The following is a 27,922-nucleotide window of genomic DNA, read 5'->3' as shown; positions in this document are numbered from 1 at the left end:
TGTATAGTGACGTTGCTTAGATTGTCTAATTGGGATTATACTGCCACCTCTTTGCGGGCCAGGGCAAGAATTTCATCAAGTTACTGTTGTTTTTGTAGTACATTTCTTGCGAAAACCTTTGCGAGTCACACCCAGCTATTACCTGGGATCGAAGTGCCTCCTCATTGGAGTAACTATGAAATTCACAGTGCTTCAACCTGATGCGCAATCACATTACAGTTGTCCATGGATTCTCCCTTCTCTTGACGTGTAGCATGGAAAATATGTCTCATAATTTACATTGGTCAGTGGTGTGAAATAGTCTGTCAATTTGAAGTGTAACTCATAATATGAGGCAGTATCAAGATTAATTAACTCTACTACTGTATCTCTTACTGCAGGACCTTCTGCAATGGATAGGGTATTCTTGAGTCTGGTGTCATCTTTAAGTCCTATGGCACCTACGTAGAAATTGAAATCACGTGGCCCATCTTGGTCCCAAGTTACTGGTATCTCGTATGTCAAAGGCATGTGGTAGTTGTAATACTTGTGAGTCTCCACTTGTGGTTTGTGTCTCATTTCATGGGGTGGCCCCTGTAGAGGACGTGAGATCTTCCTCAGACATGTTGGCTGACTTAATATATAGCATTCACACACTGCATTCGTTAAAGTTTATCTGTAACAATATCCGTTTTATTCAGGGTTTTTTGTTGGATCCCTTGAGCTTTGTTTCCTTGCGAACTTCTTTATTTTAGCTTCCTGCCGTTTTTAGTAACCAATAGGTTTCTTGTTGAGCCTTATGCACGTGGCTCGCACTCACGATGGTGAAATATATATGTTTGACGCCTTTTCTTTTATAAATTAAATTGTGAGCTGAAATCGCCTTTCACCTTACTTGTGTGCTCGCTGGCTTTTTAACACAACTACGCGAAGCTTTATTGCCATACCGCGTGCATGTTGGGCTCCTTGATGGAACCCCTTATTTTTATATTTTCCTTTTCTTTTATAATAACGGTGCCGGGCTTCCAAACTGCTCCGCTTCTTCCCTTCTTTTTTTTCTTTCTATATTGTGGGTAGGGGGGGGAATTTGTGCGCGCATAGTGGGTACCAAACACAAAAAGGTATGTACCCAACACAAAGGGTATGTCATTTTTCTTTTTTTTTGCTTTCACGGACGATGCCAGGCTTCCGGTATCATTTAATTAGTAAATACCTGCGATCCTGTCTGTCACCAGCGGCACATGGAGGTGCTCCCGATGCGCGTGTGCAGTGCCCGATGGCACCCTCCTCGTCAGTTTCCTCATTCTGTGACAGACTTAAATTCGGTCAATTGTTCATTCGAACAATTGTAAACTATCTATTTGGGTAATACCGACAGACTTAGCTTCTGTCACAGTGTGGACTTCGGACACGCAGATCCCTCGTTGCCAGTTGTCGGCACCATCAAGCATACAGTGCGAGGGGCTCTCGCTCTCATGTGGCACATTAGCTGGCCCTGACAGGGCCATAAAATACGCGCAGAGGTACTAGTTACATGTCTTTATTCACATACTACATAATGGCCAACTGCCAAAACCCCGACCCACGTGACCCCCCCCTGTACCCACCCAGTCCTATGGCCTGAGCGGAGAGCCACCCACATAACGATGTGGGATGGCTACAAGAATCACGTTGCAACATGACAGTATCGTGCCCCCCGCCCCCTCCACACTCCCACCACTTACTGCTTTCCCAATCGTTTCGCTTCTACCTCATGTTCGGCATCCAATTCCCACTTTTGTTACTTCACACTGCTGTATTGTAATTTGAAGGTAGTAAAAGAAGGATAAAAATAACCAGCCTCCCTGCTCAGCCGTACCCCTCCACTCCAGTTTTCTTCTCAGGGCTTTGAATCAGTAAAAGCATTACACAAGCTACAGCCCTTCACCTTTCCCTATAATTTCCTTCCATGCCACCAGCTCCCAGAGATGAGTAGATCTTCCAAGTCAGTCCAACAAGAGTAGATCTTATGGTACTGTACGACCATCCCAACACAATCGGTATTACACACAGAACGCGAATGGAGAGAATGATAAACAAAATATTAAATCATCCTTACAGAATCACCATCAATATTTTTATATCCATCCAATAAATAGCACATTCAAAACAACCAATGCATTTATAACCTTTAAAATCATATTGGCAGAGACTGAATTCCCATATTTGAAATGTAAACGGGGGCGTGGCTTGATGGCTACGTGAGAGGACGCTCCTTGGAGGAGCTCCCGATGATCCGATTTTGATCCTGGGAAGAAGTGATGGTTTTCGGCAGACTTTCAAGCCCACGGTGCATCCAAGGGTGCATGAAAGTGGGGGGCACATGGTGAGTGCCCTCCCCGCCAGCGAGACTGCATATCCACAGAATTAGACTTCGAAGAAGGTGGCGCTCGCGCAGTGGAAGGGCAGCACCCAAGATGGCCGCCCGTGGAGCTGAGGAAGACAAAGCCGGCCAGAGCAGGGGCTAGCCCAACCAGAGGGACGCGTCGCAGGCGTCTCTGGCCGGTGGCAGGAACATAAGTGCGGGCCCCCACTCAGGAGGCCGTGGATCGTGGCGTGCCAGCAGAGCGAACCCGAGTTTAGAGGAGCCTTGCTGTGAAGGGGTCGCAGCGCCGGAGACACAGCTGGGCACGTGTGCCCAACCGACGCAGGAGGATGTCCTCCAAGGTGGTGCGACCCCGGATCAAACAGCCCACGATGGAGGCCTATGCTAGGTCACCCCTGGGCGTGGAAGGGGGCAAGAGCAAAGAAGCACCTGCGGCGGCGACAGACCCACCAGGTACTATCCAGGAGGTGCTGGCAGCAATTGCCGACTTTCAGGTGGCTTGGGAGACGAAGTTGGGCCTGGCCATGAAAGAGCTGCAGGAGGGCCTAGACCTTAAGATCGGAGCGGTCCGAGAAGAGGTGAACCTGTTGCGTCAGGACGTGCGAACGATCGCGGAGCGCACTGGGGAACTGGAGAAGGAGTTGGCCCTGACCACGGAGGCGTGCAATGCACATGCTAAGGAGCTTCATGCCCTCGTGCAACAAATGGGCAATCTGGAAGGCAGAGCAGGCGGAGGGGCGCGCCAGGCGCAACAACATTCGCATAGTGGGTGTTCCGGAGGGAATGGAAGGATCGAACCCCACGGAATACGTTGAAACCATGCTCTTGCAGGAGATTACAGGCGGGGAGCTGACCCAGGGGTTCGCGGTTGAAAGGGCGCATAGGGCCCTGACCAGGAGACCGGCCCCAGGAGACCCCCCAGCGGCCGTTGATCGCGAAGATCCTGAACTATCGTGACCGCGAAAAGATCCTCAAATTTTTCCGAAAAGGAGGTACGATAGAAAGGGGGTCAGCGAAAAAAATAACGGTGTATCCGGACTATACGCTGCTCGTACAGCGGAGTCGAATGAACTTTGGAACGGTGAAAAGGAAGCTTAGAGAAGCAGGCCATCGCTACATGTTGCTCTACCCCGCTAGGTTAAAGGTGTTTTATAAGAATAGATCCCTCTTCTTTGAGACGCCGACCGAAGCGATGGAGTGGCTGGATATGCAGGGTCGACCTCAGGAATCGGATGCCCAGACAGAAGCGGCTGGAGATAAGTAACACGCTGCAGAGGCACCCGTGAGGCCATAGTTACGACATTGGGACTGGAATATAGTACGATATTGTGCTTGTGGGGAGGAAGTCATGGTATCTGCTGGCGGGTCCTGTTGAATGCACTTCTCCTAAATAGATGACTGGGAGCTCCTGGGGAGCACCCTCTGTACCCAATAGTAGTACACTTAGTTAGGTCACTGTTAGATAGGTGACACCCCACAGGGTCCTTGTCCTCGGATAGAAGACAGGTCCAGACGTGGGTAGGCCTGAGATCCAGGGATGGAACTGGGCTATTGTTGGAGGTTGGCGGGGGAGGGGGTGTTGTTTGTGAATAGAAGGGAGAGAGCCAGGAAACAAACTAGCACGGGGAGCATTATGGGAAGGGATGGGATGGGATGGGATGGGATGGGGATAGTGCGACCAGATGGCATCGGGTAATCTCAGAATTGTGACCTGGAATGTACGGGGCCTTAACAGCTACCTGAAACGTAATAAAGTGATGTTTTATTTAAAGAGGATGCGTGTAGACATAGCCCTGCTGCAGGAGACCCACCTTACTAGGGAAAGGCTGGAGGTGGTCAGGAGAAAATGGAAGGGCAATGTTGTGGGGGCGGCGTACTCAGCGTACGCCAGAGGGGTCATTACTTGGGTGGCGGCTCATGTGCCGTTTCAGGTGCTTGATTCTACGGTGGACCCGGAGGGTAGAATGGTGGTGGTGACGGGTCTCCTGGAAAACAGGGAAGTGCATATAATAAATGTGTACGCCCCCAATAACGACACAGCGGCTTACTTTAGGACCCTCTACAGTAAACTTGGCCCCCTGGCAGGGGGCACGGTAGTGTGTGGGGGGGTTTAGGGGGGGGACTTTAACTGCACCGTGAATCCCAGAATTGACAGGTCCAACGACATGGTAGGGAAAACGGCACCGGCGGCCAAAGCGCTGGGTACCTTACTGAAAAACCTAGGCCTAGAGGATGCGTGGAGAAGGCTGCATCCCATGGATAGGCAGTATTCACACTTCGCAGCGCCACATGACTTGCACACAAGGTTGGACTACACGTTTGTGACAGCCGAGATAGTGAGAGACAGAGGGAGCGGAATAGAAGGCCCAAGTACGATCTGACCACTCGCCCTTGGTGGTGGACTGGAGACACCAGCCCCCGAGACCACGGATCCCTACATGGAGACTCTGGACCGAGGTTCTGCAGGACCAGGGGTTTCGGGAGGGCCTGAGGGATGCCATCGAAGAATACTTTGATATAAATACGGGAAGCGTCAGCTCTGTGGGCACACTGTGGGAAGCGTTTAAGGTGGTGGTGCGCGGGGTAGCCATTTCCCAAGCTAAGGGGCTACGGGGGGTATCGAAAAGGAACTCCAAGAGGCGGAAAGGAAGCTAGAGGATCTCACGCGTTGCAAGAGCACCGCTCATGATAACAGAACCAAAGTAAAGGAGCTACAGTTTTCCTGCAGCGCACTCTGGGATAGGCTATGCAGACTCAATTACAGGAAATATACGGAGAGGATACACGCAGGGGGCGACAAGCCAGGCAGACTGCTGGCCTGGCTGTATAAGAGTGAGACCCCCCCCCCCCCGCTCGGTGATCAGTGAGATCAAGGATGGTAGAGGTTGCATATGCAACACTCAGAAAGAGGTAAATGAGTTCCTTAAGGTTTACAGATACTTGTATGAGGACTCGGGGGAGGATATGTGTCAAGACATACTGGACACATTGGAGGACATGGAACTGCCCACCCTGGATGACCTAGAACGCGCGGAGTTAGACGCACCCGTCACCTCGGATGACCTGGAGGTAGCGATTCGGAATCTGCCCACTTGCAAGGCGCCTGGTTCGGATGGGCTGCCTAGTGAGTTCTACAAAACATACAAGCAAGAGCTGCTTCAGCCACTGCTTGCCACAACGAGGCCTGTGAGCAGGGGGAACTCCCATTGTACCTCCGCGAGGCTGTGACCATCCCACTCGTGAAACCAGGCAAGCCGGCCGTGGAGTGCGGGTCTTACAGACCGTTGTCCATGCTTAACCAGGACAGCAAAATACTTACGGCTGTGCTGGCCAATAGACTGAAGGTGATTGGGAAACTGATACACCCAGATCAGACGGGATATGTTCCAGGCAGGAACATCACCGATAACCACAGGAGGCTACACCATATAATTGACCAAACTGAGGAGGACACGGGCGAGTTGGTTATAGTGTCATTAGACGCGGTCAAGGCCTTCGACTCGGTACGATGGCCCTGGCTGAAAGCAGTTCTGAAGGGGTGCGGAATGGGACCTGGATACCTCAGATGGGTCCAGTTGTTTTACAGCACCCTGATGGCGAGAGTCAAAACAGGGTCCACAATCTCAGATACCTGGCAACTTTGCAGGAGGACCAGACAGGGATGCCCCTGGTCACCCATGCTATATATACTGGCATTAGAGCCGCTGGCAATATGCCTGCGACAACAATATGGGGAGGTGGGAATAAGCACTGTCAGTGGAGGGCACCTGATATCACTATATGCGGATGATATGCTCCTTTATTTGCGTTATCCAGAAGAAAACCTGCAGTATGTGCTGGAGGTAATAGAACGGTACGTCACCCTTTCTGGCATATCGGTGAACCCTAGAAAGTCTAGTCTGTTTCCTTTGGGCAGATACAGGAATGTCCGGGTACAGAGGCTGCCTGTCCTACCAATACCATGGCAGCCCGTGACGTTTAGGTATTTGGGAAAAATATTTACCACAAGGTCGAGGCAGAACACAAGCATAACACGGAAAAGGCAATAGAGGGGATCAAGAACAGCATGGTATTTTGGTCTAGATTGCCCCTGACCATGATGGGGAGGGCGGCCTTGCTCAAGATGGTGGTGCTGTCTAGACTCTTGCACTTTTTCGTGAATGTCCCGTTTTTGATACCTAGGAGCCTATTCGCGAAACTTCACAGCGTGTGTAGGGGCTTTGTGTGGGGCAGCTCTAGGAATAGGGTTGCTCTGTGGAAGCTCCAGAACCCATGTGACGGGGGGGGGGGGGAGAATAGGTCTGTCTAATTTTGAACTCTATTACCTGGCGGGGCAGCTGCAGTACGTGGCCAGGTGGCTTTCGGCTGAAGACTCGGCGGAAGCTAGGCTTCTGCGTGGAGACTCAGCCCCATACTTTCTTATGGAAGTGGTGTGGTTGTGCAGAGACAAACTGGTGGGCAGGGGGCGGCTACTGAGGCTGGGCTGGGAGATCTGGCACAGGACATGGAAGATTGGGGGTGGGGGGATTCGGAGCCGTACTCCCAGCAGGCCCCTTTGGCGGCGCTGTGCGGGAGCGACTCAACTACTTGAATCGGTCCGTAGATACTGGAAACAGGTAGGCCTGGCCACCCTTTGGGACATATGGCAGGAAGGGGAGGCATTGGACTTTCAGAGGTTGCAGGAAGAGACGGGGGTACATGGTGGCCAATATATAAGCTACACTAGGCTTGTGAAAAAGACTAGAGAAAGATGGCCTGAGATAGTGCTAGCGGAAGACCCTGACGCCTCCCTGGAAACTATGTATGATATATCGGAGGGCAGGCACGAAATATCGAGGATATAGCAAGGGCAGGGAAGGAGTTGCTTCAATTGAGACAAGATTGGGAGGAAGAGGTGGGAGGACCCATGACAGACGGGCAATGAGAATGGGCCCAGAGGTACCATAAAAAGGTGTCCCGGAACGCGAGATTCCAACAGCTTCAATTGTATGTTACCCATAGGGCTTATTTAACTCCCGGGAAGATTGCAAAGTTTGGGGGACCAGCTACGCAGCAATGCCCCAGGTGTGGGGCGGTGAATGCGGGACTGCTACACATGTTTTGGGCTTGCCTCGAAGTGCACAGATTTTGGGACGAGGTTAAGACGAAACTGGCTGGTGGGGGGGTGGTGCTGGATGTGGAATCGGCCTGGTCTTGCATGCTTGGGCTTTTTCCTAGACCACGGCATTCAAAACACAGAAGCAAGATGAAGGACCTGGCTTGTGTTTTGGCCAAGCGCAGGATTGCCATGGGCTGGAAGGCGGCCCACAGACCCAGGGTGGAGCTATGGTGGGCGGAAGCTGAATCTGTAGTCTGGTTTGAAGCGGTCACTAGGGGGGGCGAGGAGGAAGTAGGGCCCTTGCTGGCCTGGCAATTGGTGGCCTCTGTGGCAAACTCTCATCAGGGTAACAACGGTACAGAGAACCCGGATGACGACTGCCTAAGTACTGTGCTACCCAATGATGGTCATGTAAATGACATGTGAGAACCGGCTCTAGTTTAAAGGGGGGGGGGGTTGGGGAGTTCTAATGAAAATGTGTTGGACTATGATGCTTTCTATGCTTCGAAACAGTTGTAGTGTGTTTGTTTGACTTCAAAATAAAATAAAAATATTTTTAAAAAATATATATTTGAAATGTAAAAATCACGACTGTACAAATTAGCTAAAGGCATGGAGCACACTACTTTTGTAACCTTTTCTTTTACCATCTGTTAATTTGCAAAAGCCGCCATGAATCCAAAAGTTGATTAGTGCCATTTCTACTTTCTTATTTAGGTTTTCAACCGAAGCAAACATTGATACATACAGAATCCATTTAACACCAGCCTAACCAAAAGGGTGGGTGGGGGGACAATCCTAGCATTTGAATGGTTTCTAATCACTTGCAAATAGCAAAGCAACTTCAAAATGTATGTTTTATACTTTCCAGTGTTCTGCCACATTCAGAATGATGCTGGCCCCACAAAACAACTTTTCTAGCTCCCAATACTGCATTAAATTACAGGTACCCTAATGTAGCTTTTAAGAACAGCTTTTAGAGCTTCTGTGTTGGTGAGCAATCCAAACGAACCAGACAGCGAAAAAACGCAAGCAGTACACAAGTGCTTTTTGGAGCCACCTCTATGGCAATCTGACTCCATGGACTACTCCCTGCAAATGGCCAACAAGAACGGGAGAGCAATTGCGTAAGGTATTTATACTCAATCCCACAAGACAAAACAGACTCTAGAGGACAGTTGACCAAAAGAAACCCCTTCTGGACCCGGAGCTTTCCTCCTACATTCTTTCATTTTGCCCAAATACATGCTACCTTTAACACTACGCCAGACATTAATAGCTCTGTTTTTTAATATAAGCTTCCGTTAGGAGGAAAATCATGAAACCTCATTTCAAATCAATTGACTCGGTCAACAAGATTAGCTTCTGCAATAAGATTATCTACCCAAAAAACCACAGGCACAAAATACATGCGAAGATACGTATATTTCAGCACCGGCCATTCTATAAAACAAATAATTCACTTGCATCCCATGTTGCGAGAAAACTTTTTGACATCAATATTCACCACTGTACGATTGTTCCTGCTGCAGTCAGTCTCGGATGTCATATCCATGATATTATTGTTGTCTGCATGCATAACGCATGATACATAGACTGCAACCATATTGATGGAAAACATCTCACCCACGAAGTATAAGTTCTGCACATGGAGTATATGCATCCCTAAGAGAGACAATTTTAAGTATGGCATTTTCCAGATATTTCTGCACCAAATATTAGCAATAAAAGTCCAAGAACCAAAATGAAAATCCTTCATTAACGGTGTAAACCATCGGGGAACACCGAATAAGGCTACTTTATGGGAGAACGCTGGATGGTCAACCTTCTCAATGGGCGACACAAATGGCTATAAAAAAAGCTTGTGAATTGGGAGATGTTGCCTGCAGAGGCAATAAAGTAATTTTTTTGCCGATTTAAGCAAAGATATTCTGGTTAGAAGACGCGCTTTCAACACAGCAACCGACAAAGCAAAAGCAAACATTTAAAATACCACATGCTATATACCCTGCGGTGTTCAGGTTGATACTGGAGGGTCAAGTTTACTCATTCACTTATAACCAAAGAGCAGAAGCATTTTTATCCGATTTGGACAGTGAACCCATGGAAGCCGCACCAACTGAGAGTTCAGCACTACGGACAACAAGGAAGAAAAGGTAATGGATTTGCTGTAATCTGTTTTGTACATCAACATTTATTGGAGTGTTCTTGGGACTATATAGCGTTTTAGAATTATGTACTTTTTTACAATAACTCAATTTTATTTATTTTTCAATGTTTGATCTCACTGTTACTTTTCTTTTACGGTTGAGGTTTAAACTTGTTTATGAATGCTAGTGTCGAAGCTCAAGAGTGATGGTTAGAGAAGAGCACCCTCTAACGTGGAACATGATAGATGTCTGTAATCCTACAATGGCGTATCACTTCTATGGTGCGCAAACTCCATGGTAAGAGGACTATAATGGTGACTGTTGCAGGCGAGATATTGCTTCTTCCGAGGGACGGACCCCCGCGCTACTGCATCCCCAAGCTACTAGTAGGTGCCCAAATTAACCTTTGGTTGGCTTTGTGGGCACATTGATATACGGAGATGCATGTGAGAAAGGTCGGTCAAGGAGACCCTAATGTTGTCTATTCCATGGCATGGGGAATGCAATGGTGCCAATGGATTTATAAAACTTTGAGAAAGTACATTGGGAATAGGGAGGGGGACCCCTGTGGCGAGAGGTTGGCAGCTTACTGCACAAGCCCAACTCCTACCCTTTGACTCTGAATTACTCGACGAGTAAGGGTAACAATCTGCCAGATCTCTTCATAGATGGCAAATAACGCGCATTCAAAGTGTTCAAAGTGTTTCTGCTGTTGGGCTGTTGACGACTACCGGATTGCCGTCTGATTACTTTGAACTTTGGCAAGAGCTGAAAACGTGCATGGGCAAGAGTAAGCTCTGAGCTTTTATCGGCGGCGAAACGCCTCAAGGACTTGCTTGTACTCCACTACATCTACCAAAGTAAATAACATTCACTGCGCAGGTCGAACTGTGCGAGGAGCTGCTGGGCTGGGTGGCAAGGTGGCTGGGCTGGGTTAGGCTGAGCATCATTTGTATGGTAGCGTGAACGTGACTTGTGATACTAACGTTGTTTGTGACACTACACCGTGTTTTTTTCTGATTCAATTTGTAGATCCCTTGCAAAGACCCCGCCTCTCAATACTCCCAGAATCCCAACATAACATCGGGTGCACATGCATTTTGCACGCACATTCGAAGTGTTCAAAGTGTTTCTGCTGTTGGGCTGTTAGAATAGTTTGGCCCACATCCTATAATAGAACAGAGGATGGTGCATACTTATTATCCAAGGTAAGCAGGGGTATTGAGTTGAGTGGAGTAGCGAACTTTCAAAGTATTGTATGAAGGGCATTTTTCACCAAAATGTCGGTACCGCCATCTACTCGCTCTACCCGGTTTACAATATGTGGTCAGCTCTTGAGAAGTACATAGGGCTTACATCTACCGACAGTTTAAGCGATTGACAGACGGAGCCGAGAGGAAAAGCTGCATGGCCAGGTTACGACCTGGTTAAGCAGTATAGTAGCATTGCTGTCTTGAGTTCTATTCTTGGTGTTATCTTCTTCCATTGGTAAGCTATGGCCGATGTCCTAAGAAGTGGTTGTAAACCATCCTATCTCACAACTACTGTTAGCACTAATGTGGAATTGGAAGACTCAGGCTTATTGAATTTCTCCGATGAGGATGTAATGCAGGAAGGGGCCTTGCATGTAGTGAAATCTAATCCCTCTGATCCCCTCCCCCCCCCCATCATCCATTGAGCATGTAAACGCCCTACAGGAGCTACAAACCCGTGCTCCATGTATAAATGGGCCTAGCCTATGTAGTGTACCAAATAGATGAGGTAAATGATGTGCATCAGAAAAGCATGGAATCTGTTGACAATGTGGACATTATAACGAATAAGGGGTCCAAGTCCATGATTGAGGCAGAATGCTTTAATAACCACATTGCTGATTGTTCTATGCTGGCTCCAGTAATCCAGGCTGAATTAGCAAGGCACAGGAGGTTGTCGTTGGGTCCATCTACACCCGTTACTCAATGTAGATCAGGCATAGAAAATGTCTTTCTATTCAATCACCCACGTGCTAATCCCGTACAGCCGCAAGTAGGGGAAGCCCGACAAACTCTTCCAAGTAGAGGCCTTTAATACCTCTCACACTGATCATATCCCTTTTGTGGATAGATCCCCTCAAAGGGCTAGTTCCCCAGTAATAGATCTACTGAATGCTTAATCATTTGAACAAATTAAGCTCGTGGAACAAGAAATAGAGCAACAACTACCCAAAATAGAGATGGGTGGTACTGGCGCAGAGTCGTTATCTGTTCCGTCTGTTCTTGAAGAGTCCCTCATTGACGCAAACTTCCCAGTCAGGACCCGTGTACTTAATTTGCTCGATAGGAGCCAAAAGCAAACGCACTGGGAGATTTGCGTTATGGGGAACTCCCTGATTGAGTTAAGTGGAAAATTAAGCAAAATTGAGGGGCTCTTATTCACATGCGAAGCAATAGCAGCACTTGTTGCCAACCCACAAAAGGGGGCCAGTGGTGCATCGAAAACCTCTCAAAGTTCTGAATGGGCTTGTCCTTTACAGCATTATCAATAATTACAGGTTGAGGTTCCGGCCTCCAACGATACCATGCAGAGTTTATTTGGAGCTAGAGCCGAGGAGGCTATACTCAAAAAACATTGCTATTAACATTACCCAGATAGCTAAACTTGGCAATGAGGTAGAAGAGTTCAGATTTGAATCAGCAGAGGATGTTATTGATAGCTAAGGTGCAGCATCACGCACTGAAAGCCCGGATAGTCCATCTGCCCTCACAGACCTAACTGCTCTTGATGAAGATCAACTGCCGCAAAAACATACACAGGAAGATCTAAATGACATATATATATATATAAAATATTACACACCTGCACATAAAAAGGAATGTAAGCCAAAAAAAAGCCCAAGTAAAAGCTGACAAAGAAAAAAACGAACCAAAAAAATAAATGTGAGAACCATAATTTTAAGCCCACTCATTCTAATAAGCTACCAAATCCCGATGCAATCATTGATCTCTACCAATTAAATGAGTTGTCGAAAGTACTATTGAACATCAAAACTGACAATCAAAAGCTAGGTCAAAAGAAGAAGAATCTTCCTCAAAAAGATAAACCAATGGATGGATTAATTCACCAGATGTTAGTAATGTTCCTAGCCTCATCCCTAAAGCTTTGGTAAAAGTAGAAATTGAAGATCTTACACTCTCCCCGGTAATTAAATACAAACAACCTGATCTATGTATATATTTCCCAACAGGGATTAAAAGTACTACAAATGTGATATTGGGATCAGTTAAGGGATCTGTGCCAGGAAAGAATGTAAGATTAACCGCTGGTGGTGGGTCCAGTTGTGCTGCGCAGAAGGCCATCTCCAATAATCAGCCCACAGAGACCCTAATGCTGGCGCAGGGGATTATGACCCCAACCCTCACTCGAATTCAGAAGGATGTTAAACATGAGGGTGTGAAAAAGAATCCCATCCCTCAAAAAGATCCCGTTAGGCTGGGTGGAAAGAACATACTTGGGAAGAAATCCGAACTTCCCCTGCTTCCAACTGTATTCACCCAAGATATATCTACTATAATGGGGTGGAAGATCAATACGGCTTCTGAAGGCTTATTTGCCTTAATCGATCACATATGCTGAAAACATTTCAGAGAATACCCTCTGTCAGAACACTTAGATCAGACGACATAGATTGGATAAAGCTTAACTTTAACAATCATAACAGAATAATATGCCATTTATATTTCACATATCATGAAATTTACATGGGACCAACGTGAAGACTTTGAATACATAGGTTTGACTACTTATGTGTTTAATTCGTCTGACGAGGCAATTATATTCTTACTCTGATGCAAAATTTAGAGACAGCGATTGGTGCCTCAACCAGTGGTGTGCCGGCTCAGCTTAATGAAATTTGCTAAGAATTTACGGCGCTCGCACCTGCCATCAAAGACATACCTTGGCTAGAGTCATATGAATAAACCTTCGGGTATGAAAGAGCTGCCCTTGCAACGGGAGCTACAAATCTTTGGTAATTATCTCTTGGAATGAATGTGGGGATAATAACTTAATTTGGTTCAAATCACTAAAAACTCACGAGAAACCAGTGGTTATGTTATTGCAGGAGAAAATGCATAGCTCCCCGATTTACGTTGAAGGCTGTACTTTCCATTCTCAGGAGGCTAAAAAAGGTGTTAAGGAGCGACCTTCTGGAGGTTTGGCGATACTAATCAATAACGCCTATAACATTTCATCCTGTGTTATTTACAAGGATTACTGTATTTTGGCTGTGCAGCTAAATTCTGATGGGGATTACAGAGTGCATTCTAGTTGTCTGCATTTACTGGAATAAAATGCTTAAACTGTTTAATATAGCACAACAACTTATTTCCATCTTAGAACAAGCAATCAGTTATAATCCACAAATTGGAATTGTGATAGGGGACGACTTTAATGCTACCTGTGCTTCCTCGTTTATCGACCATGGCAGCGAACGGGGTAATTATTAGTTGTTTTCACTATCAAATGGCCAGAGATGGGTCAATTTATTTTTAGAATGGGATCTTCAATGGTTCAGCAGGATACGACAAAGTAGAATTATACTTGGGCACAAGCCAATTCTCAATCCCTTATTGATTTTTTTATATCTTCTTCCTTATATGTATTGCCAGATCAGATCAAGATTTCTAATCCTGCATGTGGCGACCATATGATAATTGAATTGGGCAGCCCATTTCCCTTACTATCAGAGCAGGCCTTTCGCTATTAGAACCTGATCGGGATAAGCTCTCAGTCAGATGGAATTCTAAAACCTGTTGGTTATTACTTGATCAAATACAATCTGATCCAGCTATTCAGCTCAGTGCACCTATTCAAGGTGGCAATATTGCTGAGCTAGAGGATTTCAATCAAAGGCGAATTCAACATCATGTCATCGCCATGCATCTGATAGCAGGCACAATTTGCCTCCGGTTAAGCACCTACATCAGTACAATGCGACCATTGCAGACTTTTATATAGATCGAATGTTCATCAGACTGATTTTATCAAACAACTCAAGCATATTAGACAGAACTTGAACAACAAAAAGAATATAAAGCAGTCTGCCTACCGCAGATAATCAACAAATGTTGTATAATTTAATAAAGCCAGACAATAGGCAGATATGGGCCACATTACGTACCCTTACCTCAGATGCTGTAACGCATACCAAGCCCTCGATATCTGCGGAAGTATGGTCAACCTATATTAACTAGAAATATTGTTTACCCCTACCTTTAACGTAACCAATTGGGTAAATGATAAATCATTTTATTGCTGGGCATTCGTCCTGTTCACAGAAGGATATTGAACATGTAATAAATAGGATTAAGAACTCCAAGGCTGCTGGTCCCGATGGTCTCCCCCCTGCCTGCTGAAAACAGATCCTCCGTTTTGGGCCAAGATATTAAAATTGAAATTCGATGGCATTGATCAATCAAGCGTATTGCCTCACTCTTGGTATTCTGCTGGCATCACCCCGGTTTATTAAAAAAAAAAGGTCCAACGTGTGATCCTCAACATTTTAGACCTATTGCACTAATGGACTCATCTTCTAAAATGTTTGATACTTCTATTGGACTAAGGGCAATCCTTTATTGCCCAAAATAATATCTTGCCTCGGAATCAGGTGGGATTTTGCAAATCTATAGGATGTCCTCTCAATGCAGCTATTGTAGCACATCTGCATTATCAAACAAACCCCTCTAAAACGGGCCTGATTTACATGGCAGCCCTTGATTTAATCGCTACTTTCGATTCAGTCATAGAGAAGTACTTTGGGTAAAAATGCTCAAATTGGGTTTTCCCTCTCACCTTGTTTCTATCATTGCCCTATCACATCGCAATATCTACTATAAGATCAGACTCAGTCGGGAAGGGGCCTATCCCCACTTACATGGGAGTTAAACAAGGTTACAAATTGGCAGCGGTAGTTTTTACTCTTTATATATCTGACCTAGATAAATCATGGAAAGAGCGTGCCATATATCCTGCCAAAATTGGGTCCTCTCTCCTTGAATTGTACTGGTTTTGCAGACGACTTATTCTTTGATAGGACGCCTTTTGGGCTACAGAACAAGCTAAAGCTGTTTGCACGGTTTGCTCAACAGCATAATCTTCAAGCAAATCCTTTGAAATGTCATATCTTTACTTTTTCAGATGGGAAGCGCAAAACATTAATGTTTGTTTGGGAACTGGAAGAAATACCAATCACAGACACTTACAATACGTTATCTTGGTTACACCTTAACTGATAATTATTCCGCAGAAATGTGGCAAGCTACTTTAAATAATAAAATCAAACCTCTTACTTCCCAAATGAAAATTTTTCACAGATATTCTAAGTTCTCCTTGTTACCCTTCATCCAGTTCCATTTGTTAAAATTAGAACCGATTACTCTTTAGGGATCGATATCTGCCAATTTGAGATGGATGCTTAGATATGCTGCAAGGCAGACTATGAAAATTGGTAGTGGGTTTGCCTTTATCAACTCCAAATGTCATATGCTATTGCTTTGGACTTCTTCCCCTTTCTGCGATATGGAACTGGCGCTTGATATACAGCCGCCTAGAATTTCCATGTATGAGGAGCTGCACCGTATGTATATTGAGCCCAAATCTCCCTCTATTAAAAAAATAACAAAAATGTATTCAATTCTTGAGGCTATTTTGGTATCAAATGAAGAGCTCTGTGCAAAATATAATTTCAAAAATACCAATGGATTATTCTTACAGACAAAATCTGCGGTTATAAGTCTTTTATTGAATGTAGCAAATTTCCCAGAAAATGGGGGGAGAGAGCAATGTATATTCTTATGGTTCCATGCAATAAAGTATGAAAGATTTATATGCGATACAAATCTAATTCCTACCAATGAAAAGCTTAAAGCATGGGACAAAAAACACTATCAATGGTCCCTTAGGTTTTTGTCGTTTCTGTACTATGCAATCAGTGAAAGAAACACTTAAACATCTTGTTATGTACTGTGAGTGTTTTGAAGACATCAGGACCAGGACATTTGACACCTATCGTGTATCAGGAGCAGAGCTCTCAAGAGAATCTACTGGAGTAGATGTATGTGGGGCAATAGCTAAACTCTGACTTTTAAACTTGCAGTGATTTTAGATTCTATAAAATGACAAGTTGGTTACATAAAATGCAATATATGACACATGTTAATCTGTTGTAGTATCTCTTAATGATTGAGATGGATAATTGTGAAATCTGTAAACAAGATTTAAAACCTTTTCCAGCTTATCCGCTCTTAAATCAAAAAAGTAGACTATGTTGTCTAGCTAGTCTTAATTTCGTTTGTGTGAATGTATCGATTTCCTTGCTTTAGTTTGTAGGTATTTTCAATTTCATACGTTCAAATATCAATTTGACTTAGTTGTTTGTTTTGTTCTGTATGTAGCTTAATGTTTATTTTGATATATCAATCTTATTGTTAGGATCTAATACGTATTTCAGTTTTAACTCATGTAAATATGCTGTTTTGTAAAGGTTTGTTGTAAACCAAATACAATAAAAAATGTTCTAAAAACGTAGTAAATTGTGCTTTCCTCAATAGGTGCTTGCTGGCAAGGATTCATGCCATGTACTGTACAAATACAGACAGCGCATGATAGAGCACATGTGCAATTTTGGGAGGTTGCTGGGATTAAGACTATTAGCGTTACTCGAGAGAATGGATAAAAAATCTAAACTGAGGTCGTGACATATCACCGTCAGGAGATTGGGGAAACTATACAGACAGTATTTTGCAGCTTGTAAAGCCCGGCTTGTTAGTGCTTTGAAACAGGAAATGAATAAGGAGGGACAATCAATTGCAAAAGTCATGCGTTCACTTATACAATATTACATTTCTCTTTTTCCCCCCTGTGATGCTGGAAATGCATTAGAGGGACAGGGCCGCCATATCCTTGTCCTTCATTGCTTTATCATGTGTTCTGTATTGATTTCCACGCAGTAGATCATGTGGGATTCCTGGCGGTGCAGCTCTACTTTTTGGTTTGGTGAACAGACCCTTGGGATACCCTTATGGCACCCATGGGTGGAAGTACAACCCTGTACTCCCAGTGTATGTTTTTGGGCACCTGGGTGTGGCCCACAAAGCAGGGTACGGGTTGGTGGCAGCTCAATGCTGAATTGGTAGGTGCCCTGCGCATCCTCCATTTTGAGATGCCCAGGCCCGGTCATTGGAATCAGTTGATTCCTGATAGGAAACAAGATGGCCCCTGTGGCCTCTTGCTTTCTATCGCCTGTTACCTTACTGTTCCCGAAATCCCGGGAAGCCCCGACTCTGTCCCTTCCCCCTGACTGGCCGTTGGGTGGAAGTTCCATATATGGTAGTGTGGGGGGGAAGTCCAGGCCAGACTGGCTGGAGCCTTCCCAATGACTGTATGTTGTGGGTACACCCGTGGGGTGGGACCCGGGTGAACGGAGTGTGACGAATACGCATTTCATGTTATGGGTGTCTAGTATCTGGTTTGACACAATGACTGAGACAGCCCTACCCAAAACTGGCATGAATGCAGTGTGGAGTGCTGAATGGTTGGGTACTTGTCCGAATCCACATTCTGTGTTGTGAGTGTCTGGATGGAGAAGAATGGCCCGAATGCACTGTGAGCCGATTGGCTGCCTGCCTGCTGAATGCCCTTCTGAGTGGTTGGTTGACTGAGTGTGACCCAGCAGAGTGAATGAGAGACAGAACCGTATATCTGGGGGCCTCTCACTGCTAGAAAATCGTTCAGAAGCTGAAGTCAAAACTGATGCTTAACTTTGAAGTCCACTGGAAGAAGAACTGCTGCTGCTGTCCTTCGCTAATCTGAAAGCTGTTGTGCCTTCAAGGAACTGATCCAAGAGAGCACCTAGCTAGGAGACCTCTTCAAGAGCTACGAGTGACCATTGTGCACCAGCTGATCTTTGTCAAAGCTCCCTGGATGTCAGACCCTCGAAAGGCTGCCGACCGGAGACGGGAACCGCCGCGGAATCACGAAGCGAAGCGCCCAAACATTGAAGTCCATCACTGTCGACGACCGCTGTCGCCGACCGGAGCCGCATTGCTCCTTTGCCTAAGAACATTGAAACAAGGAATCCCTTGCTCGTCATTGAGAGAGTCAAGGCCGCAGACGACCAAGGAGAATCCACTGGTGGGTTTCCCGCCACCCGAAGACTGCAGAGACGCTGATGACTTGACGCCCTTGCTGGGCTAAAGTTCTTCATTGACTCTTGCAGCAACGAACACTTGTCGTCTAGGTGCACCGCACGGCTCCGCTTGCAGGACGTTTATGACCGATCCTCAACGAACACCGCAAGAACCAAAGCTGCTGCCGCAACACAGTGTTCACCGGTTTTCCTCGTGGGATCTCCACGATCCGCGGCTCCTGCCTTAAAGGGAGCCGCTCAAGAAGGATCGGTCGACGACCCGACGTCGAACTCGGCTATTCCAGGTACATTGGGGTTGTAGAACTATTTAGAAGGAAATAAGACTCTGGCAAACAATATATGAACTGAGCTTGTACGATATCTGCTGTGGCTAGTGGTAGGGGCCAGTATACTGCCCATTGTTCTAGCCAACTGATTTTCCTCCTATGTCTACTGTTCTCTTTATTACTTGATTTGTGCGACATTGAAACCAATTACAGTGGATGCACTTAATGAAATCTGATAGTAGTAGAACTGTGTATATATTTGCCATGTGTTATTGTGAACCTTATTTATATAAAGAACTGTGTTTTCACTAAGTGTGTGGACATTCCTTTGTGGGTGCTTGGGGACTACACTGTACTTAAGACCCAGCCTGCATCTCCTCCTGAGAGCTAGACCTTGATTGCTTGCCCACGTTTTACCAAATAGAGAATCTTGGCGGGGGTCCTCTGTGCCTCTCCTCTGCCATATAGAGAGCAGGAGTACAGATAAAATTCTTTACACCCTTGAAATGTATGCCCCATGTTTAGTCAAGAGACATGTAGAAGGGGGCATGGGAGAAGGGGAGGTATGCTTTTGGAGCAGCAGTTGGGGGAAACAATAGGTGGAGGGCAAGGTGGAAATGGGACGCACAAAACTTAATACATTGCTCCCATAACAAACGTCAATCAGGAGACATGTTTGGATATCTGTGGCTCCTCCCTTGTCTTTCATTATTGAGAATGACAGAAGTTGATGGTTAAGTATAGAAATCATGGCATATTTTAGTGCGCTTGCAATAGACAAACGTGTGGTGTTTCACCCAGAAGTTGAATAGATTTTAAACTGCGAGGGTTTGGGGTTGATTAAGACGTCATATATGGAGCAACGGGGAGATGAGGTGTGAGATGCTAGCTTGTATTGCATCTAGTTACTAATTGGAGGGCAGATCGCTTATAGGTGTTCTGTTACAAGTGGCACTTTTGGTAGGGTTTGTGGGTGGGTTAGGGCAATACATAATAAGGAGATAAACGTAATTTGCCTTGGTGTACTACTGCCGTGTGTTCCATTGAAACGGCTATATTTATAATTGTTAAAATGTTTATTTTCACGTACACCTATATTTAGCCTGGTAACGATGGAATGATTTATGGATTTAAAATTTTAAAAAGTGACTACACTTAAGAAGGGAAAGGGTGGGAGTGATTTTATTCCTTATGTTTAATACTCTAGTTGGAGGCTTAGAGTCTGGAGGGCATATAAAGAATTGAATTTTCTGAATTTAATTTTGAACGTTATAATCTGCTTGATTTTATGCAGGTGATAGAGTATATATTTATGTCTATTTGTGTTTTGTTGTGTTGTCCTGGTTTGTTAGTGTGGAGTGTTTGACTTCCTAAGACTGAATATATTTTTTCATGTAAAAAAGGTGTCCTGAATTAAGTAGGATATTCTAAATTAGTAGGATACCCGATTTATTGACTAAAAGTTAACTTTAACAGCGGGAATATTAAATGAGAACGTTTTCTTTTGCATCTTGGAATGCAAAAGGACTAAATTGTCCTAAGAAAAGGAAAAAAGTATTGGCCAGAATTTGGAGGGTCAGAGTAGATGTGGTTTTTCTTCAAGAAATGCATCTAATAGAAGAGGTTGAGATCAACATGAAGAGTGTGAGGTATTCACAAGTTCTCAAACAATTGTACTGTGAGAACTAGAGGTGTGTGTTTCCTAATTTGCAAAAGTGGGGATGTAATTGTTGAGAAGGTATCCAAGGATAGTGAGGTTAGGATAATCCTGGTCAAAGTGTTGTTAGACGGAGTCCTATTCACTATTGGTTCAGTATACAGACCTGGTACTCCGGGAGGCAGTTTTTGTTACTACAATGTCACCTTTATTTCAGAATGTAATGGGAGCATAGGGGATTATAGGGGGAGATTTCAATTGTGTTCCAGAACATAAATTGGATTGTTTGGCAGATACACCAATGTTAAAGCAAGTCAGAATCTTAATTGCTTTATTGATGATTTCTATCTATATATGGAGGATATGAAATCCCTCAGATGTCCATTGGAAAAAGTGGAGATTGTTATGATTAGGGAAAAGGGGATATCGGACCACGCATTAACAGATTTGGAAATAGATGTTGATGCAGAAAAGGATGGCTTTAGTACATGGAGAATGAAGACTGGGATGTTGAAGGCTCAGGATTTGGTGGTCGCTCTGTCTACATTTATCAAAGTTTTCTTTAGAGAATCACGGCTCTGCATATCAGCTAATGATATGATAGTTTATTTATATAGCGCCTATACACAATGTGTTTCAAAGCACTTCAAGGCAAGGGAGGGAACAAGGGAAAATACAATGACATTCTTAGAGGCCAGGAATAGTAAGGATGTGAAATTAACTATTGTACTCGGCCTGACGACATTTCAGATAGTGCAAGAGCTAAGACATAGATAAGGAAGGGAGGGGGAGAGTGGGAAGGAAATGGAAACAGACAGGCGACTACCGTACTAGGCCTGACGACATTTCTGGTAAAGCCGGAGAAAAACAAGAGGTGAGGGAGAGGGGTGCAGAAAGGTAGGGGAGGAACAAAACAAGCGACTATCATATTAGGCCTGACGATATTTCAGATAGTGCAGGAGGGGGTGTGGGGAGGAGACAGACGAGGTTGCTATCATACTAGATCCAGGGACAATTCTGATAGAGTAAGTGCATAGAAGAAAGTAAGGGGAGGAGATAGGAAAAGAGAAATGAGGAGAGAACAGAGAGTTAGCAGTCAAAAAGAGTGGAGAAGCGAGAGGGGAGAGTAAATACAATTGCAGCAGTCAGTAGTAACACAATGTTGCATGCCAGGATACAAGATGAAGATGGGAACAGCATGATTCAGGGCCACCATGAGTATAAAATGCAAAGGAAGTCCAGCATGAGAGTTGAGAAAGGGTGACGCACCGTGTATCAATGAAGTCAATAAAAGTCAAATCCAGCAGTGGCCACAAGACGGTGATGGTGAAACCAGAATTTATCAGGACAGACTCCTGCAGAAGTAGGCTTGAGGGGGGTGAGGTGGGAGCAGGGTAGAATAATCAAGCAAAACAGGCAACACCTGTGCACGAGAATGGTGGGGGCACAAGTGAACATCTCGGGGGGACCAGAGGAGGTGGGAATGGCCTGTGGGGACAGAGGGAGTAACACATGTTGGTACATGCTTACCTGCTGTCTGAGCAGGGGGTCGGGCCCTGGGTCCTCCTGGTCCGAACAGGTCCAAACAGGAATTGCCCTTTTCTTTATCAGCCCTTCACTTAGAACACCCGGGCGAGAGACGCCCTTGATCTAATAGTTAAGAGCAGGAAAGATGAGGAAGGGCTAAGAAGGTGGGTGGTGCTTAGGCCAGGTGACCTAGATCCACTTGCACCTGCTCCCCATTGCTCTTAAAAGTGGGGTATGTGGAGATCGGAAAACTGGAAAAAGATTTGCCTGATATCCAGCAGAATTATGCACCAAAAGGTAATCGTAAAGACAGGTGGGAGGAGAAAAAAGCTTACGATTCTCTGCAGGCTGTGGTGAATTCTCAGATAGAGAAGGGGGTTTTCCATCAGAAAGAGATATTGGGAGAGTGGTGATAAATGTGGCAGTTTGTTAGCGAATAAACTGAAAGGTATTGCAGAGAGAACAGTGATAAAGGGTGTGGTGAATGATAGTGGGTCATAGGTGACAAGAAATGCTGAGATCTGAGTGTGTTTCTGAAACTTTTATGAGGCTCTGTACAGTGAAAATTATCTATCTGTGCAGGATTTAGATCATTCTTTCAGTATTATCGATTTGACAAAGTTGTCGCCAGAGAGTAGGTCGATCTTTAGATTACTGTACTGGAAATTAGGAAACCGATCTCTGAACTTCAGGCTGGTAAGTAAGCAGGTTTAGATGGTTTGCCAGGAGAATTTTATAGGACCTTTCAGGAAAAACTGTCTTTCTTGTGTGGGATTTTCTTTCTCTAAAAAACAGGAACCTATGTCCATCCATGCGTGAGGCACTCATTCATCTTACTCCAAAGCCAGATAAAGATCACACGAAGTGTGGCAATTATCAACCAATATCTTTACTCAATGTTGATTTGAAACTTTTTACAAAGATTTTAACAAATAGACTTAAGTATGAATTGGTGAAATTATTCATGAGACGCAATCTGGATTTATGCAGCAGAGAGTCTGGTACGACAACTTCTCATGGACATTTTGGGGTTACGTGGTTAGATGACTGCTGGAGCTGCAATGGGTTTCTTGGACGCAGAAAAGGCTGTTGATAACTTTCTTTTCTTTTTTGAAACATACAATGAAGGAGATGGTCTTTGCAGAGGTTTTTGTGGGTGCAATAGATTTGCCAAGGCGAGGATCTGGTTAAATTGTGTTATCTGGAAGGAAAGTTGCTTGATGAGAGGCAATAGACAAGGTTGCCCGCTCTCCCCCTATTTAAAATGACATTAGAACCATTGGCAAAGCGTATTAGACAAGAGATTGGTATTTGAGGCATGTGTGTGGGGGGCCGGGAACATAAGGTACTATTGTATGCCGATGAAATGGTTGTGATTTTAACTAACCTAAAAAAAAATAATAATAAAGGTAGTGCCTTGTTAAAGAAAGTATTTGAGAAAGCTGTCTGGCCACAAAATAAATTGCGATAGGACTGAGGTCTTTCCTTTATCACCAACGTGTACAAAGAATTGTTTTCAGTCATGGGACTGTAAAAGGTCAGATTAACAGGTGAAATATCTAGGAATTTATATTTTGCGGAATCCGAATAAGGTAGTGGATTACAATGTTGCTAGATTGATGGGGACAATTTCAGGAGAAGTTCCTTCCAAAAGTACTTTATTTCATTCAGACGTTATCCTTGAAATTAAAAAGAAAAACTTGAGACGGATTGACCGCGTTTTTCAGAAATTCTTATGGGGCAGTGGATAAGACCAAAAATTAGATCCATGCTGATGCGAGGGGTTAGAGAAGGTGGATTTGGTTATCCTGATATGGGTATGTATCAAAAAAGGTTCATGCTAAAACAGGTGGCTTAGTTTGCTTCAGGAGGATAGGGTTCCATGTTGGGTAGATTTTGAGGGAAGTGGTAAAACCGTTTTCATTAGACAACGTATATTCTAGGGATAAACGAGACTCTAGAAGTAATGTTGTACCCTCGATTGAGGCTACTCGTGTGGCGTTGGTTATTTGGTTTGATGAGAAGAAACAGGATTTGGGGGTTAACTTATGAGGCTTCCATATGGACTAATCCTGCACTGCAGATTGATAATCTAACACTGAATTGGAAGAGCTGGAGTTTGAAAGGGATTAAAAAGATTGGTGACGTTTTAAAGAATGAAAATATGTTACATTTTGAAGCGTTGAAATGAGAGACAAAAAGTATATAATCCTCCATAGGTTATTACATAGAATGAGTTTGTTACAATCACCCCTTGTAAGGAGATCAGGTTTGTGTGAAATCTTCAACACCTCCACGATAAGCCTCTACCTTTCTTAAATGATTCCCAACGGAACTGGGATTTGTGGATCATTGAGACAAATTGCGACATGAATGGGAGGTGGATTTACAGTGCGATATTACACCGGAACATTGGAAATAGATTGAGAGGGGGCTCTAGGGCAAAACTGGATTTAAAGAGGAGGCTGATTCACCAGAAGGTAATGGGTCACTTATATTGGACGCCAGTACGTATGCATAAACTTGGGCTGGTTGATAGTGACTTGTGTTGGTGGTTGTGGTTTGGAGACAGGTGCTTTACTAAATATGTTATGGGAGTGTGTACAAGAGTAAGTAACTACTGAAGGATATAATAGATAGGAGCTGGTAATGGGCATTTCTTTTCCTCGTCTGCCCACTTCAGCTTTGTTATCAAAATCTGGAAGATTTACTATAGCCCGGACAAATATCCAATGGATAGATGGATCATTGATAGTGGTCATCAAACAAATAATGAAAGTGTTGAAAATACAGAAAGAAAAAAAACACACAGGTTGATTATTGAATTTGTGAATTACAGATTTTGTCGAACAATGAGAAGATTTAATTTACAAAAAAAAGGTATGGTTGAGGTCTACTTTGAGAAATGGATGTTCTTCAATGATTTATATGTGTCATCTGAATCTTTAGATTTGGACGTGTATGGTTTGGGAAGTGGCATATGTTTAGATGATAGTGCGTGTGTCTATTTTGTGTATTGTCTTTGGGGGGGGAATCGGGATTCGAATATGGTTTGTTAAGATAATAGATGTGTTCTTTTTGCATTTAGATTTGATCTTTATGTGATTGTATTAATACAAAAATGTAAAATAAAACACATTTAAAAAGAGAATATACTAAAATTAAGCACTATATTAAAACGATGCCCATATCAAGGATTATAAATACAAATAGAGTAAAAGTAAATATTGTAAAATGATAAAACTAAATTTAAAAAATGGGGGTAGTGGGAGAACACGTTTGCTCAGGCCTGAAATAGTATACAGTGTTTATATTGAATCCTTTACATTGAATACCCATATATCGAATATTTTATCTTGAAAATCTTTATAATGAATGTATTTAGGGTGAGATAAACGGTTAAATATTTTTGGGAAACGGGCGTTTGGGTGGGAACCGCCAAACAAAACACAAAAATGCATTTGCTATGAATGTTTTCACGATAAAAGATTTGCTATAAGGGTATTCGTTATAAATTACCTCGCTATCAAGACATGTAACCACCTGAAACATTGGTCTACAAACTAAGAAAGCTACAGTAAATTAAAGGTTCGGCGGCCATATAGCAGAATAAACCCTTCGTGCCATATCGGGAGGTGACCAAATGAATACACTCCATCAGCAAAATAAAATAATTAAAAAAAATAAACTTCACCAACGACTACCAGAAAGAATGCCTCGAATGTAAACTTTTTTCACGTTTCAATAAAGGCACTCAGTAGTTTCTTCCAGTGGACTGCATACCGAGCAACACCTCAAAACGACCACGTAAGGTTTTTTTAAAACGTTGCCAAAGTAAACTTAAAGTTTTTCATAAGAACGTAAGGAGCCATACTCACTCCACATAAGCATCAACTGCATAAGCATCGGAACTTTATAGTGCTATTCACCCAAAGTTGGGAGCGCACAGCTGCCAAGGGAATTCCTTCTATAGGTTAATCCCAACACAGAATAGAGGCTGCATGGAACTTTGGCGTGGCCTTATACAGTAACCCCACCCATCCCTTGTTTGAATTACTTGCACCAAAGCACGTCTGTTTTACATGCTGGGACGCCCAATAAATTAAACTGGGTAGTATATTTAAAAGTACGTGAGTGGAAACTGTAAAACAATGATTGTATAGCCAGCCCACTTATGAATGGCAAGACTAACAACCACGGTCTCGTTCCCACTCCTTTCGTCATAAGCGCTTTGAGGCGGCCTAAGAGTGCCAAGCCGCAAACACCCTTAACGATTACCCTGAGAACCGCTCACTCTCGGACCACCTTTCCTGTCCATTTAAGGCAACTTAACGAGTCTTTCCATAGTTCTAACTTTTTGGGAACCGCCATTCTCTTTGGCATCAGTCTTTACTAAGGTGTTCTCACATGAGCCCATTCACATGCAACCCTCCCTCTTCGAACCGACCACCCACCAATGCCCGTGCTTCCGATATGGCTGTGGTCACATCCGGTTTCCACGCCGTTTCGGCGGGACTGTTTACCTCTGAACCTCCCGGCTCCGGCTACTGCTCTAGGGCGTCCAGGGGCGGAGCTCCGCCAACCGAAATGAGCAGTGTTTGCCTCATGCCACGACTCGAGCAATCACAAGAGGCAGCACATTCGTCCCACCATTCTTAGCGAATGACAGACCACCGTACATAAGGAGATTCCGGTAAAACACCAATCAAACATGGTAGTAAACACCGAAGGGAGGGCTTTGATTTACGTCACCGAAATGCCCGGGAACCATTTTGGAAAGGGAGCAGTTACTCGGCTTAGTGAGAGAATTGCGGCCAGTATCGCCATTTTTGAACGGTATGAATGTGGCCTCTGGTCCCTGTTACCAGAGCCTTTAGCAAGTGTAGTTAAATGACTGCCACAGTCTTAGTTGGCTAGGGAACACTTTGAAACAGGAAAAGCGAATTTCCTTTAACCTGTCATAGTGGGCATAATGGAACCGGTCAGTTATATTATGAAACAGGGTAACACAATGGAATTTATTTTCTGTTAAAATATTTTCACTTAATTTTGAAAAGTAATGAGATGAGAACAGAAGTAACACATACAAACTCAGAAACAAAACAAGATCTTAACAAATAGCAAAATGTAGATCTAAATTATGCAAAGCATAGATGAAATAACTTCGCGTAAGGCTTGAAATTGGGGCAATTTGCATACCCACAATGCGTTGCTGATGTGGCTCTGAACTGCAGGTGAATTCTCAGCTACTAGGTGGTGTTGTGGAATAGTGACTTGACCTACATAAATTATTCTACCTTCATGTTTCAGGTGAAAGGTTGCTTTTCAAGACTTTTATACCCATCATAATTGTATTGTTACATATGTGCCATGGAGGGGCAATGGAAACCCGGAGGAACTCCGCAACAGGAAAGGCTAAGCTAAAAAAAAAAGTCTGAAAGGTGTTTGGATGAGGTCAGATCCTAGGGGATTCTGAGGGGACTGTTGACATGCTATTATAGAGGGTGATGGTAAGGTCTTTGGCCTGAGACAATGGCACCAATTGGGCGGTATGTATAATGGAGTGAATTGAAAGCTGAGCGCAAGAGTAGAAGGGGGAGATATGATATGATATGGCATTTATAATGCGCCTATACACAAGTGTTTCAAGGCGCGGGGGGGGGAAGGGAGACAGACAACGATCCTACTAGGCCAGG

General features: G+C 44.3%; 1 protein-coding gene across 2 annotated transcripts in view; it reads right to left on the bottom strand.

The window, feature by feature from the left end:
• PRR14 (proline rich 14) overlaps positions 1-26,870 on the bottom strand; it is a 738,062-nt gene extending 711,192 nt beyond the window's left edge. Inside the window, exon 1 of one of the 2 annotated variants that reach the window (XM_069651623.1) lies at positions 26,750-26,870. The gene's annotated coding sequence lies outside the window, so the exon portion shown is untranslated. Of the gene's footprint in view, positions 1-26,680 lie in introns of both variants that reach the window. The other variant, XM_069651624.1, reaches the window with a different exon arrangement.
• Between the last annotated feature and the right edge of the window lie 1,052 nt (positions 26,871-27,922).

This window comes from Ambystoma mexicanum, chromosome 3p, assembly GCF_040938575.1.
Source record: "Ambystoma mexicanum isolate Mex_15411 chromosome 3p, UKY_AmexF1_1, whole genome shotgun sequence".
Lineage (NCBI taxonomy): Eukaryota > Metazoa > Chordata > Amphibia > Caudata > Ambystomatidae > Ambystoma > Ambystoma mexicanum.
This window is presented reverse-complemented; position numbering and strand designations above follow the sequence as displayed.